We start from the raw sequence: 14,313 nt of genomic DNA, 5'->3' as shown, positions 1-14,313 counted from the left end.
TTGTCTTTTAAGCTTTTTTTGTAATTTTTACCTTTTTTGGCCTTTTAGGTCTTTTTTTGACTTTTTTGCCTTTTTTGATATTTTTTTGCCATTTTTCATCCGAATTCCGAATGACATCAATACGAATTCCGTCAGAAATAAATTCAAATTCCGGCAGAAATAAATCCGAATTCCGACAGAATTTCATCAAAATTCCGACAGGACTTCAATTGAAAACCGACAGGAATTCACTTGAATTCCGACAGAAATTCATTCAAATTCCGAAAAAAATTCATCTGAATTCTAACAGGAATTCATCCGAATTCTGACAGGAATTCATGCGAATTCCTACAGAAATTCATCCGAATTCCGACAGAAATTCATCCGAATCCCGACAGGAATTCATCTGAATTCCGACAATAATTCATCCGACTTCCGACATGAATTCATCCGAATTCCGACATGAATTCATCCGAATTCCGACAGGAATTCATCCGAATTCCGACAGGAATTCATCCGAATTCCGGCAGGAATTCATCCGAATTCCGACAGGAGTTTACCCGTATTGAGACAGGAGTTCATCCGAATTTCAAGAGGAATTCATTCGAATTCCGAAAGGAATTCATTCGAATTCCGACAGGAAATTATCCGAATTTCTACAGGAATACATCCGAATTCCGACAGTAATTCATCCGAATTCCGACAGAAATTCATCCGAATTCCGACAGGAATTCATCCGAATTCCGACATGATATCATCCGAATTCCGACAGGAATTCATCCGAATTCCGACAGGAATTCATCCGAATTCCGACAGGAATTCATGCGAATTCCGACAGGAATTCATGCGCATTCCGACAGGAATTCATGCGAATTCCTACAGAAATTCATCCGAATTCCGACAGGAATTCATTAGAATTCCGACAGGAATTCATTAGAATTCCGACAGGAATTCATCTGAATTCCGACAGGAATGCATCCGAATTCCGACAGGAATTCATCCGAATTCCGACAAGAATTTATCCGAATTCCGACAGGAATTCATCCGAATTCCGACAGGAATTCATCCGAATTCCGACAGGAATTCATCCGAATTCCGACAGGAATTCATCCGAATTCCGACAGGAGTTCATCCGAATTCCGACAGGAGTTCATCCAAATTCCGATAGGAGTTCATCTGAATTCCGACAGGAGTTCATCCGTATTCCGACAGGAGTTCATCCGTATTCCGACAGGAGTTCATCCGAATTCCAAGAGGAATTCATTCGAATTCCGACAGGAAATTATCCGAATTCCGACAGGAATACATCCGAATTCCGACAGGAATTCATCCGAATTCCGACAGAAATTCATCCGAATTCCGACAGGAATTCATCCGAATTCCGACATGATATCATCCGAATTCCGACAGGAATTCATTAGAATTCCGATAGGAATTCATTAGAATTCCGACAGGAATTCATTAGAATTCCGACAGGAATTCATTAGAATTCCGACAGGAATTCATTAGAATTCCAACAGGAATTCATCCGAATTCCGACAGGAATTCATCCGAATTCCGACAGGAATTTATCCGAATTCCGACAAAAAATTCATCCGAATTCCGACAGGAATTCATCCGAATTCCGACAGGAGTTCATCCGAATTCCGACAGGAGTTCATCCAAATTCCGATAGTAGTTCATCCGAATTCCGACAGGAGTTCATCCGTATTCCGACAGGAGTTCATCCGAATTTCAAGAGGAATTTATTCGAATTCCGACAGGAATACATCCGAATTCCGACAGGAATACATCCGAATTCCGACACGAATTCATCCGAATTCCGACAGAAATTCATCCGAATTCCGACAGGAATTCATCCGAATTCCGACAGGAATTCATCCGAATTCCGACAAGAATTCATCCGAATTCCGACATGATATCATCCGAATTCCGACAGGAATTCATCCGAATTCCGACGGGTATTCATCCGAATTCCGACTGAATTCATCCGAATTCCGAATTCCGAATTCCGGAAATGCCTTTTGCCTTTTGCCTTTTGCCTTTTGCCTTTTGCCTTTTGCCTTTTGCCTTTTGCCTTTTGCCTTTTGCCTTTTGCCTTTTGCCTTTTGCCTTTTGCCTTTTGCCTTTTGCCTTTTGCCTTTTGCCTTTTGCCTTTTGCCTTTTCCCTTTTCGTTTTGCCTTTTGACTTTTGCCTTTTGCCTTTTGCCTTTTGCCTTTTGCCTTTTGCCTTTTGCCTTTTGCCTTTTGCCTTTGCCTTTTGCCTTTTGCCTTTTGCCTTTGCCTTTTTGCCTTTTTGCCTTTTGCCTTTTGCCTTTTGCCTTTTGCCTTTTGCCTTTTGCCTTTGCCTTTTGCCTTTTGCCTTTGCCTTTTGCCTTTTGCCTTTTGCCTTTTGCCTTTTGCCTTTTGCCTTTTGCCTTTTTGCCTTTTGCCTTTTGCCTTTTGCCTTTTGCCTTTTTGCCTTTTGCCTTTTGCCTTTTGCCTTTTGCCTTTGCCTTTTGCCTTTTGCCTTTTGCCTTTTGCCTTTTGCCTTTTGCCTTTTGCCTTTTGCCTTTCGCCCTTTGCCTTTTGCCTTTGCCTTTTGCCTTTTGCCTTTTTGCCTTTTGCCTTTTGCCTTTTGCCTTTTGCCTTTTGCCTTTGCCTTTTGCCTTTTGCCTTTTGCCTTTTGCCTTTTGCCTTTTGCCTTTTGCCTTTTACCTTTTTGCTTTTTCGCTTTGCCTTTTGCCTTTTGCCTTTTGCCTTTTTGCCTTTTGCCTTTTGCCTTTTGCCTTTTTGCCTTTTTGCCTTTGCCTTTTGCCTTTTGCCTTTTGCCTTTTGCCTTTTGCCTTTTTTGCCTTTTGCCTTTGCCTTTTGCCTTTTGCCTTTTGCCGTTTTCCTTTTGCCTTTTGCCTTTTGCCTTTTGCCTTTTGCCTTTTGCCTTTTGCCTTTTGCCTTTTGCCTTTTGCCTTTTGCCTTTTGCCTTTTGCCTTTTGCCTTTTGCCTTTTGCCTTTTGCCTTTTGCCTTTTGCCTTTTGCCTTTTGCCTTTTGCCTTTTGCCTTTTTCCTTTTGCCTTTTGCCTTTTGCCTTTTGCCTTTTGCCTTTTGCCTTTTGCCTTTTGCCTTTTGCCTTTTGCCTTTTGCCTTTTGCCTTTTGCCTTTTGCCTTTTGCCTTTTGCCTTTTGCCTTTTGCCTTTTGCCTTTTGCCTTTTGCCTTTTGCCTTTTGCCTTTTGCCTTTTGCCTTTTGCCTTTTGCCTTTTGCCCTTTTCCTTTTGCCTTTTGCCTTTTGTCCTTTGCCTTTTGCCTTTTGCCTTTTGCCTTTTGCCTTTTGCCTTTTGCCTTTTGCCTTTTGCCTTTTGCCTTTTGCCTTTTGCCTTTTGCCTTTTGCCTTTTGCCTTTTGCCTTTTGCCTTTTGCCTTTTGCCTTTTGCCTTTTGCCCTTTGCCTTTTGCCTTTTGCCTTTTGCCTTTTGCCTTTTGCCTTTTGCCTTTTGCCTTTTGCCTTTTGCCTTTTGCCTTTTGCCTTTTGCCTTTTGCCTTTTGCCTTTTGCCTTTTGCCTTTTGCCTTTTGCCCTTTGCCCTTTGCCTTTTTTCTTTTTTCTTTTGTCCTTTGTCTTTTGCCTTTTTGCCTTTTGCCTTTTGCCTTTTGCCTTTTGCCTTTTGCCTTTTGCCTTTTGCCTTTTGCCTTTTGCCTTTTGCCTTTTGCCTTTTGCCCTTTGCCTTTTGCCTTTTGCCTTTTGCCTTTTGCCTTTTGCCTTTTGCCTTTTGCCTTTTGCCTTTTGCCTTTTGCCTTTTGCCTTTTGCCTTTTGCCTTTTGCCTTTTGCCTTTTGCCTTTTGCCTTTTGCCTTTTGCCTTTTGCCTTTTGCCTTTTGCCTTTTGCCTTTTGCCTTTTGCCTTTTGCCTTTTGCCTTTTGCCTTTTGCCTTTTGCCTTTTGCCTTTTGCCTTTTGCCTTTTGCCTTTTGCCTTTTGCCTTTTGCCTTTTGCCTTTTGCCTTTTGCCTTTTGCCTTTTGCCTTTTGCCTTTTGCCTTTTGCCTTTTGCCTTTTGCCTTTTGCCTTTTGCCTTTTGCCTTTTGCCTTTTGCCTTTTGCCTACCAAAGACCTACAATTAAAGTGATTTGTACGTAGACAGTTACGTTTCCTTGCAACAGAAGATTCCATTCCAGAAATATTAGCGATATCGAGTTCGGCTAGGTCACGTGCGCACGTCGGGCCAGGAGGGGCTCAACCGAAACAGCAAAATCGTTGAAATGGAACCATCATGGCGAGGAGATGCAGATCTTCCCGTTCGCGATATGGTTCAGTTCCTGTGGGATTACTCTTCGCTCCATAGCGTTGCTTTTTTTCGGACTCAGTCTATCCCCATTCGCATCAGCTGGCTGTTATTTTAGCCATAGTGCTGCATACCGAACATGCCAACTTGAGAGGAAACTTCTTCCGTCGTACTCAACTCAAAACCCATAAACCTTTGTTTCAAACGCTCAGCCAAGTGGAACGATATCGGTTACAGTTTTTGTAGGTGCTGCAGCGGCAACAGCCGTGACGATTATTCTTCCCGGAAATTTGCCCACTTCACTCGTAACTAACCTAAATAAGAGCCAAATTGCGCCCTAATGAGACTGATGTTGGAATGAGAATGCAACTTTGCATCGCTTTCGATCCGAAGCCAACGAATATTATTCGCAGTTGGACCAAATCAAGCAAAAAAAAAAGTGGATTCAATCACCTAGCAGTGAGAAACCCTTCTAATCGGGTTCTAAATTTGTTACTTATAGAAACTGTGTTAACAATTATCAGTTTTCTGCCGTGATCTTCCGTCTTTTCGTTGAAAGTAAATTTACCAATCGAGCATTCGAGCTCATTCATTCATCAATCATCCAGAAAACTCATTCACATGTCCGTCTGTAGCTTATACAAATGTACGCACGTAGAAACCTAATCTCCGCAAAAGAAGCCGGACATCATGCACGACTTGCACACATTGGAATTAAAATAGCTGATCACGACTCTTATAAGTCAGCCAAGCGAACGCCCTTCATAAAAAACTCTTCCACAGATCAATGGTTGGTGCAGTAGACATTTTCGTACATCGCCTAGACAGACCCCCCAAAAAAACTGCACCATTAATCATCCATATGGACCCAATAATTGTGCACGCTATTGCCCTAACTAACCGGTACCAGGAGGTTCGTGGTTCGCAAGTTGGAAGGAGAAGAGTTATAGTGATTATTAGATTTCTACATTTGGTGGAGTCGGGTTCCCTCTCTGGTCATGCCTACACGCCTACCAATAATGAGGTTTTTGAGGAGTTTCGAAATTAAGTCGTTTGTTTGGCAGAAGAGACAAACTACAAGGCTATGAAAGCGATCCTACAGCTAAGGTCGATAATCGAGATGCGCGTGTTTGACAAGTAATGGACACAAATAAAATAGGTCGAGCCCTTGCGTACGCACATGAGAGCCAGTCAATCATATTTTACAAATCTTTGATCCCCACCCTCCCCCATGTAACTATGTCAGTTATCATCCGATTTTGACAATATAGGGATTCCTGAACTGGAAAATTAATGCAGTTTCACAGTATGTCCATGGAAGTATGGCCCTCAGGTTCCGGAAACATTCCGGGTTTTTCAGAACCGTAAATTTGAGGTGGATATTAGGATAAGTTGTGGTTAAAAATTGAATAATATTAGTAACTACAAATGACAGGGAATCAATATTCGAGCAACGTCTAACAATATACCCTTTGTCATCAACAGAGTTTGTTACTGACCAGGCCTGGGATTTGTCACCTTCATACAGAAAAACCATGCGACAAAACCAAAGAGAAAACAGTCACCTCAAACTGGGCAACACAACCTAACCAACGTTGCTCGATACAGCGTACTACTGGTCTCTCGCTCCAGCAAGACATTTTGAATCTTGTCACATGCTTATTTTGTTACGATATATTTGTCGTGTGACGCTTTCCATCACGACTAAGATTTTGCACAACCAGACGGATTAGAATATTTGTCATGGTTATTGACAAAAAAGTTCGTCATGTCACCTTCGAATTTTGTCGCGACAAAAATTGTTGTCGTTGTCAGCAAAATGTTGTCATTATGAATTGATGACAAACTGTGGGGAAACCACTGAAATGGTGTGGTTTCTGGGTTTTACAGCAGATGAAGCCGAGCTCATTATAAAAACGGCTAATATGTACGGCATAATAATAATGTGTCGAATTTTGGTGATTTTAGTCCAGCTGTTTAACCAAAATGCGTCATTTAATTACATATCTAAAATGTATGTTTAAAAACCACGAATGGTTTGAAATGATCTATATCCGGAAATCTTTTAAGCGGGCCATTAACACTCGAGCGCACAAGCTGTTGTATTTTGAACAACATAAACCAAAAAACATATCACGCTGTACGCATGAACAAGCCATAAATGTACGGCCCCTCAACAGTAAATGTATGAATGTCCCTTAATTGCCCCTAATGTAGGATATACGCTTGAATAAAATTCCATATTTCTCTTATACATAAAATATTGCAGTCAAATAACCATCTATCAGGCAATTGCTACAAACGATGCGCCGGTCAAAATCCACTGAAGTCGACGATTGTACTGCGTAAGTCAAAACCGCGTAAATCACAAAAACCGCGTAAAAACGACTTAATCAAAAATCGCTGTTTCGTACGCTCCGATTTTTTTTTTCAAAACCACGGGAACAAAATCAGTTAAAAAACGCATTAATCCAAAACCCGCTTGAAAACCACGAAAACTCCATAAACCGCGTGAAAAGCGAGCAAACTTGCCTTGCGTTAAATGGCTCAATTATTCGACACTGGGGGATCTTTCTCTATGCAAGAGACACTTATTTTTTTGTTTATGTATTATTATGTACGTAACAACGCAAAAATTGAATAAAATTTCTTATTTCTAAACAGAAAATCTGTCAAGAGAACAAGAAAATAATTTATTATAATGTGCTTTTTTCGGTATGATATTTCAAATTTGTCCGCTGCTATTGCTCCTCCACGCAGATGGACAACCAGAAGATGCGACATAACTTACTTTCGGGACCAATGTTGTGTCGTGCACAGAGCCGAAAGTGTATGCGTTGTCACACTTTTGTCGCAGATGTGTCAGATCAAAATTCGGTCTGAATTTTCTTCATAAAGATGAATATTTTAAGCTCTGGTTGTATGCAAAAAATATATTAGAACTCCAGCTTTCCATTGCATATTATTAACGCAATGAACAAATCTCGCTTAACTTTTCAAAAGGACCTAAGTAACATTTTTTCCATGAATTAATTTGAGTACTGCAATCAAAAGCTTTCATATTGGTCTGTTGATTGCGCTATTCAAATTAATACATGAAAAAAATGTTACTTACACTTAAAATTCTAAGTTTACCGATTGCCGAGAATCCAACAGCCGAGATATTGGTAATAATTTCGACGAATTTCGGTATTTTTTACCGAGAATTCGGTAAACTTTACTGAGTCATCGGTAATCGTTACCGAGATCTCGGCAAAAATCAACTTTGCCAAACAAAAATAAAGGAATTACCGAATTTCAGTAAAAAATATTACCGAGATCTCGGCTGTTGGAATCTCGGCAAAAATTTTGCCGAGATCTTAAAAATAATTTAAGTGTGTAGGACCTTTGAAAAGTTAAGCGAGAAATCATAGTTTATTAGGAATCGGTAATCAAAAAAACCCTTCCAGTTTTGTATAGGGGAACGGTTCGCCACTTCATCTCATAGCTCCTATTTCCATCCCATCAAAAACAAAGCAATGGAAATGAATTTTGTTTGTTTATTATTTTTGTGATTTTTTTCAGTAGTAAGCACGCATGTTGACAATACGATAATGATTGGAAATATTATTTGATAACTAAGTTAGTCTTAGAAGTCTTCTCAGGTGTGAAAAGTAGGCGAGTTGACATCGCTGCCGTAATCTGAAAAAGTAACGTATGCGCCATTTTACAACATGCATGTTTTTCATTTTTCTGTTAAAGAGTTCTATGAGTGCTACTCGTTAACACCATTTTTGGAAAATGGTTAATACGTCACTTTTCCAGATTACGGCAGATCGGTGATAACTTTTCAAATTTTGGAATCAATTGATAATAAACACAAAATTATCATTTAAGGTCACTCCTGACGGAATCCAAGCTTCAGAGTGCTCGCGTTTTCGGGGGCACACCACTCGATACGGAGACGGCGCACAACTGTCATTTTTGTTTATTTTGCTTTGCTGCGTCGCAGCATGCGTGAAATAATAAAAATAACAGTTGTGCGTTGCTGCCGTATCGAGTGGTGTGCCCCCGAAAACGCGAGCAGTTTGAAACATGGATTCCGTCAGGAGTGACCTTAAATGAGGTTAGAAGCAGAGGGGTGTAAGTGACATTTTGGTCAAAATTGAGTTGACTACAGCAAAAAATACTTTGGTTCTCGAGCTTTGCGGCAATATGTTGATATAGTTTGTACGATGTTTATAAAAAATGTGAAAATTCACAGAAAATTAGTAATTTTTTGAACTTCCATACAATTTGTATGAAACAAATTTTTCTTGAAAAACTTTGCCTCCATTTTTCTCAAAACTAACTTTTTGTCACTTACACCCCTTTGCGTTTGACCTCCTCAAATGTAAATCTTACCAATACAAATTTAATGTTAACAATGAAGTTTAATGTACATAAATGTTATGTACATAAATCAATCGAGATTAATCGATAATTTGAATATGTGATCGCTTGGGAGTATTGCTCATACTCAATTATTTGAAAAATTGTTTTTCTCCATCCCTGGTGCCCATAGTGGAACATTTATTAGAAATGGTTTACGAAAGATGTGCGTGGTCATATACTCGAAGAGAATGCACCATACTTCAATTAATATGGATCTTTGGCTACGCGTCTGGATCTATTGGACTTAATTCAGAGATATCGTAGATGACCAAGAACTTTTGCTATTACGCGTGTAGACCAAAAGGGTTCTCTCCAGGAATTTCTTATGTGACCAAGAATAGGTCTTACTCCATGAATTTCTTGGATGACCAAGATCATATGCTGTGGACGCATTCTATTCTTTGCATCACAGAGGGCAAATCATATTTGAATCGGGCAAATTGATCTTGCAAAATGTCGTGACCGTCACCAGATGATCCGATATGAAAACAAAAACTACCTCGCTTTAAAACGATGTTGTTTACTGACAATCAGTGCAAGCGCATTGTGACATGTAGAGCTGACGCGTGAGTACCTTATGTAAGCGTGATACCCAGGCTGACAATCATGAACTGAGAGCATCAGGTCGGTCAGCTGTACTTTTGCAGGTGAGCACCGTTTTTGATTGACTTTCCCAACAAACATTCACTAGTTGAACTAACATCAGTGTGATGATTTAATTCAGCGCTGTGTTGAATTATGTCTGTACTATTTCTTATCACAACTTCTATTCAAGCTTTGTTCAAACAATTTTGGCGAAGTTATACAACTACAACATCTCATTTTGAAAAACAACTTTATTAACTGATTCGTTAAACCTTTAATAAGCATTTTACTAAGCCTCAATTCAGCTACATGTGAATTCTTCGAAAATAATAACGCATTGAAGGTAACATCATCAAGATCTCCAATGAACGTATTTTGATGCAATTGCTATTTTCATATAATCATTTTAAAATTTTCCCAAATCGAGTCTCGAACTGCTGACATTTGATCATCTGCCGGTAACGTTGTCATCCGCGCCATCCTTGATTTGTTAGGTATGGCTCACTCAATACATAACATAAATAATCTTATTGCTGAATATGAATCATAATTGGACTCTTAATCAATAAGTCGATCTGTCAAACTACAGATTATTAATAACTGTACAAGATTTTATTTCAACCATTGTTCAGCCAGTCATAACCATCGCACACTAGGAAAAATACGTAAAAATAATGTCGATAAACGATAAAATAAAATCCGTCCCCAATGCTATTTATGAATTTATGAAAATAAAATCAATGTATATTCGGCCTTCCTCAGAATCTCTTGATAAACGGTTGCGATATGATTGTCAAATGCTAAGATTATTCCAATTTCGCCGTAATAAAGATCAACATCCATGCGATAATGTTGGGTTTCCACACATCAAAGATTCAAACATTTTCCGACGTTATTCAACGGCGTTATGTCCGGCTTTTAGTAAATTTAGTTCCGCATGGATGCATGATTTTTTTCATTGCTCCTGCAGTTTTTCGTTAAAACCATGTCTTGAAAATAAATCATTATTTTCCTATAAATCAACTTTTCCAGATCTAGAATCCAGATTTTCTCTCAAACTGAAAAAGCTTAATGTTTTTTTTTCCACTGTGCGATAGATCAGATAAACGTGAAATCCAATGGTTAAGAAGGACAAAGGTTAAGAAGGATGTCCAATGCTTGATTATTAACTTACTATTCAAACTCTATTCGACCACCCTTTCAAAGCATCACATCATAGTCGAACAGAGAACTTAAAAAATCATTAGTTCAGCACGTTGTTAAACTTCCCCAATGTGCTGAAATGTTATAAATCGAAAACGTTAGTTCGACTTCAAATAAAGGTAGTAAACAAATAAATAGGCCATGTCGAATATTATAGTTAGATTAAATGCTAAAATGAAATCTGTCTAGCGAATTATTCAGCATCCATTTTATTCAGCTACGTAGATCACAAATAAACAATAATTCAACCTAGATGCTTATTTGAAGCTTGTCGTTGTTTGTTGGGTTGTTGTCGTTTAATTGGAATGACGTCGTTTTTTAAATAGATAAATCAATAAGGCATTTCATGAGACAGAACTGAACAGCTGTTTTTCTCATATTTATCTTCTTTGACAATTAGCAGCAACCTGTTTGTTTAGTTACTTTGCGATGAACATTCCGATAGGACCCATCATCAACTCTACCTGTTTTAGTTTTCGCTACCAGGGCTTTAGAACAAAGTGTTTCATGTGATTCTTAAAACGTGTCATTAGGTTATTTATACCATAACATTCTAAGCATGAAATGCTGAAGAACACGAATGAAAAGTAAAACGTAGGGAAAAGGTGGTAAAATGAACACGTTAAGGACCTGCGTTGAATTCAATCATAAAACGAGAATAACTATAGCTAGTTTAACCACTTAGACCAACAATTTAACTCATATTCTTATTGCACTGGGCATTGTTTTCGCTAATAAACATCTTTTTACATAGTTTTTCTTCGAAATAAAAAACATCGAAATTTCGTATGTACAAAAATAGTGCGGGTAAAATGAACACTTCCTTGTGGTAAAATGAACATCGCTTCTAAAACCCTTTTGAAACATTTAATTTTCTTTTTTTAACTCAAGCACTGTATATATAACTAATTAAGATTACGAGAGCCTTTTGAAAAATCTGGTATATCTTTTGAAAAGCTCTTAATTATTAAAATAATAAAAAGAAGAAAACAAGTTTTGGAATATCAGTTATTTTGAAATTAAATTTAGATATTCAAAGTTTTATCTTGATTATTTGATATGGTTTGTTTCTTGAACTTCCGCTTCACAATTGCACAACTTTTATCATAAATTTGTATAAGTTTGATACAAGTGTTCATTTTACCTGCATACATGCCATGTGATAAATAGCTCTTCCTATAACGATGCAAACCAAAAATTTTACTATTCACCCCTGCAACATCTTTGTGAAGGTTGTCCTATTTGCCGCTGTGGTTTGAACCAATTTTATGATGAATTTATTAAGAATTTAAGCTTACGGAAAAATGGTTGAAAATTACATCAGACCCAATTTTCACGGCTTCGTTTAATATTTTGGATAGTAATAGCTATTCGCTCGGTCTCAAAACCAAAATATTAGCTCAGGTACCTTATGTTATTTAGAAGAAAACTTGTGCATGGTTAACATACGCCTAATTAGTGTTTTAATCGCAATATAGCCAACTGTTCATTTTACCTGCTTTTCCCCTATACAATGATTGTAATGTTTTATGTTCGGGCCTAATCGAAGAATTATACCAAAACAAAACATTAAAAGTAAATAATCGGGCCGTCACGAAACGTCTGATAAAATACCTCATTGACGAATTAAAAAAGTTTTGTCACAAAAAATCCACTTCGCATACTAAATTTCTCCAAATTTGATCTAGACCATCTTTTGAAAAGGGTCAAACTTTTCTTACGGATTTTTTCAAATGGACATAATCGAAAAAGACGCATCCTACAAAAAAGTGTTGTATGGATGACTACTGCAAAATCAGTCAAACTTTTTAATATAAATATTGGAAACAATCCAAATTGAGCCCTACACTGAACAAAATCAGTTCAAAAAAAATTAAAAGTCGATTTGCACAAAATGGTCCCTTTTGATTTGAACGATATTTTGTTTAAAGATATGTGATTACTTTTCCTATCAACCGTCGATACATCGCAAGCTGAAAACTTTTAAGGGAAACAAGTTTTTTTAACAAAAACTTTTTCTTGTCGGAATTATTTTCAGTTTATTTTCATCCAAAACTAAACCAATGAATGCCATAATTATCTCAAAACCACAAACAACTCAATTTTTATGATATTTTGCCTAATTTAGCAAACAAAATTTTTTTTTTGTAAATTGAGAGTTACATTAAAAACCCTGATTATTCCACCTAGCGGTGATGGTGCCTTTCTCGTGCATTATAAAAATAGCATTATGGCCATTACTCTTGTGCCCATAGTCCGATCTGACATAGAGTATCCTGCGTCGAATGCAACTTGTTGCGAGTAAATCGGTTAAGGATAAGTACCTAAAAAATGAGTGACATTTTTTTTGGGTGGGTGCGCACAGACACACACACATTCACACACACACACACACACTTGGACTGAGACCATCGTCCCTAACCCCTAATCCCAAGGCGTCAAGCGATCCGTGCCGAGGGGATGCATGGCCAGGGGGGTGAAATAATAAGTTAGGCCTTTAACGGAGCCTGTGGGGTAGCTGGGCAGCCTCCACAGTAATTGTCCCATACCGCGTCATGCTGGGCCCTGGCGTGGTGGACCTCTTTTCCCGAGCAACTCTTGGGACCAAAATTGTAAACCAAGACAATTCTTCAACTAGTGGTAGTAGTGTAGGCGACAACCCCTTCGCAAGAGGTGGGTTGTTCAGGTCTCCGCCTAGGAGGCCAGAGGCAATAGTCGGCAGCTCGGTGCGCAGTGCCAGCGTGGGTCACTCAACCTTCCTCTCGGCTAGAAAAACGCCGGTAGGGGTTATTGACGGCCCATGGCTTGTGGAGGCGATGAACCGCAAACGCGATGGGCTTTCGGCCTTCGAGGTGGCGACGGAACAGCTGGACGCCATCATCGACTTTGCGTCATCGAAGCATAATATCAGCAAGGACCTCAAGAGGAGCTTGCAGAAACTTCGAAAGTCGATGCTGGACGCCAAGCTGGAGAGGGCGGTCGGGACGGCCAAGTGTATAGCCGTGAAATCGGTGGATTCGAGGTCTACCCAGACTGAGGCCCAAGGATTCGCGGACTCGGGCAAGGTCGAATCGACCGAAGGCGTACCAGCGAAGACGGTGGTACCAAAGTCTACCCAGACTGAGGCTCAAGTATTTGCGGGTACGTCGGGGGTGGCTGCTCCAACGGAGCAGACACAAAAACGGGGGAGACAGTCTCCAGGGGATGAGCTCCCTGGGGGCCGCTTTAAAACGCGGAGGGTTACTACCCCGAAAAAGAGTAGTGGTGCTGGGAAGCTGAACCCCGGCCAGGTACCTCCCAAACCGGGGAAGGACGGACCTGGAAAGGTCCGTCCACCCAGGAAAGACGGTAGTAAGGGTTTTCGGCAGGCTGAGAGCTCTCAGCCGCACCAGACCAGGGAAATAGAGGGGGATGACGCCTCCTGGACTTTGGTCAAGAACAAGAGGAATCCAAAGACGTCAAGGGCCGAAACGAAGGCCCAGGCGAATGAGGGTAGCAAGAAGTCTAGGGTAGGCGCCAATCGCTCCAGGGGCGATGCCCTAGTCATCACGGCAGACGAGGCTAAGTACTCGGACGTCTTGAAGGCGATGAGGAGTGACGTCAAGCTCGGTGAACTCGGCGTCGACGTACGTCGAATAAGACGTACCCGGATGGGCGAGATGATCCTCGAGCTAAAGCGGGGTGTCTCGCAAAAGGGCGCCGCATACAAGAAGTTGGCGGAGGAAGTCCTAGGTGAGACGGTCAAGGTGAGGACACTCACAACGGAGGTGAATCTAAGAGTTAAAGACTTGGACGAGATCACCGAAGTCGAAGAGCTCGTCACGGCACTGCGGCGACAGTGTGAAGTGGAGACGCCCACCGCAGCCGTTCAGCTACGGAAAGGTC

This window comes from Armigeres subalbatus, chromosome 1 (genome assembly GCF_024139115.2).
Source record: "Armigeres subalbatus isolate Guangzhou_Male chromosome 1, GZ_Asu_2, whole genome shotgun sequence".
Lineage (NCBI taxonomy): Eukaryota > Metazoa > Arthropoda > Insecta > Diptera > Culicidae > Armigeres > Armigeres subalbatus.
This window is presented reverse-complemented; position numbering follows the sequence as displayed.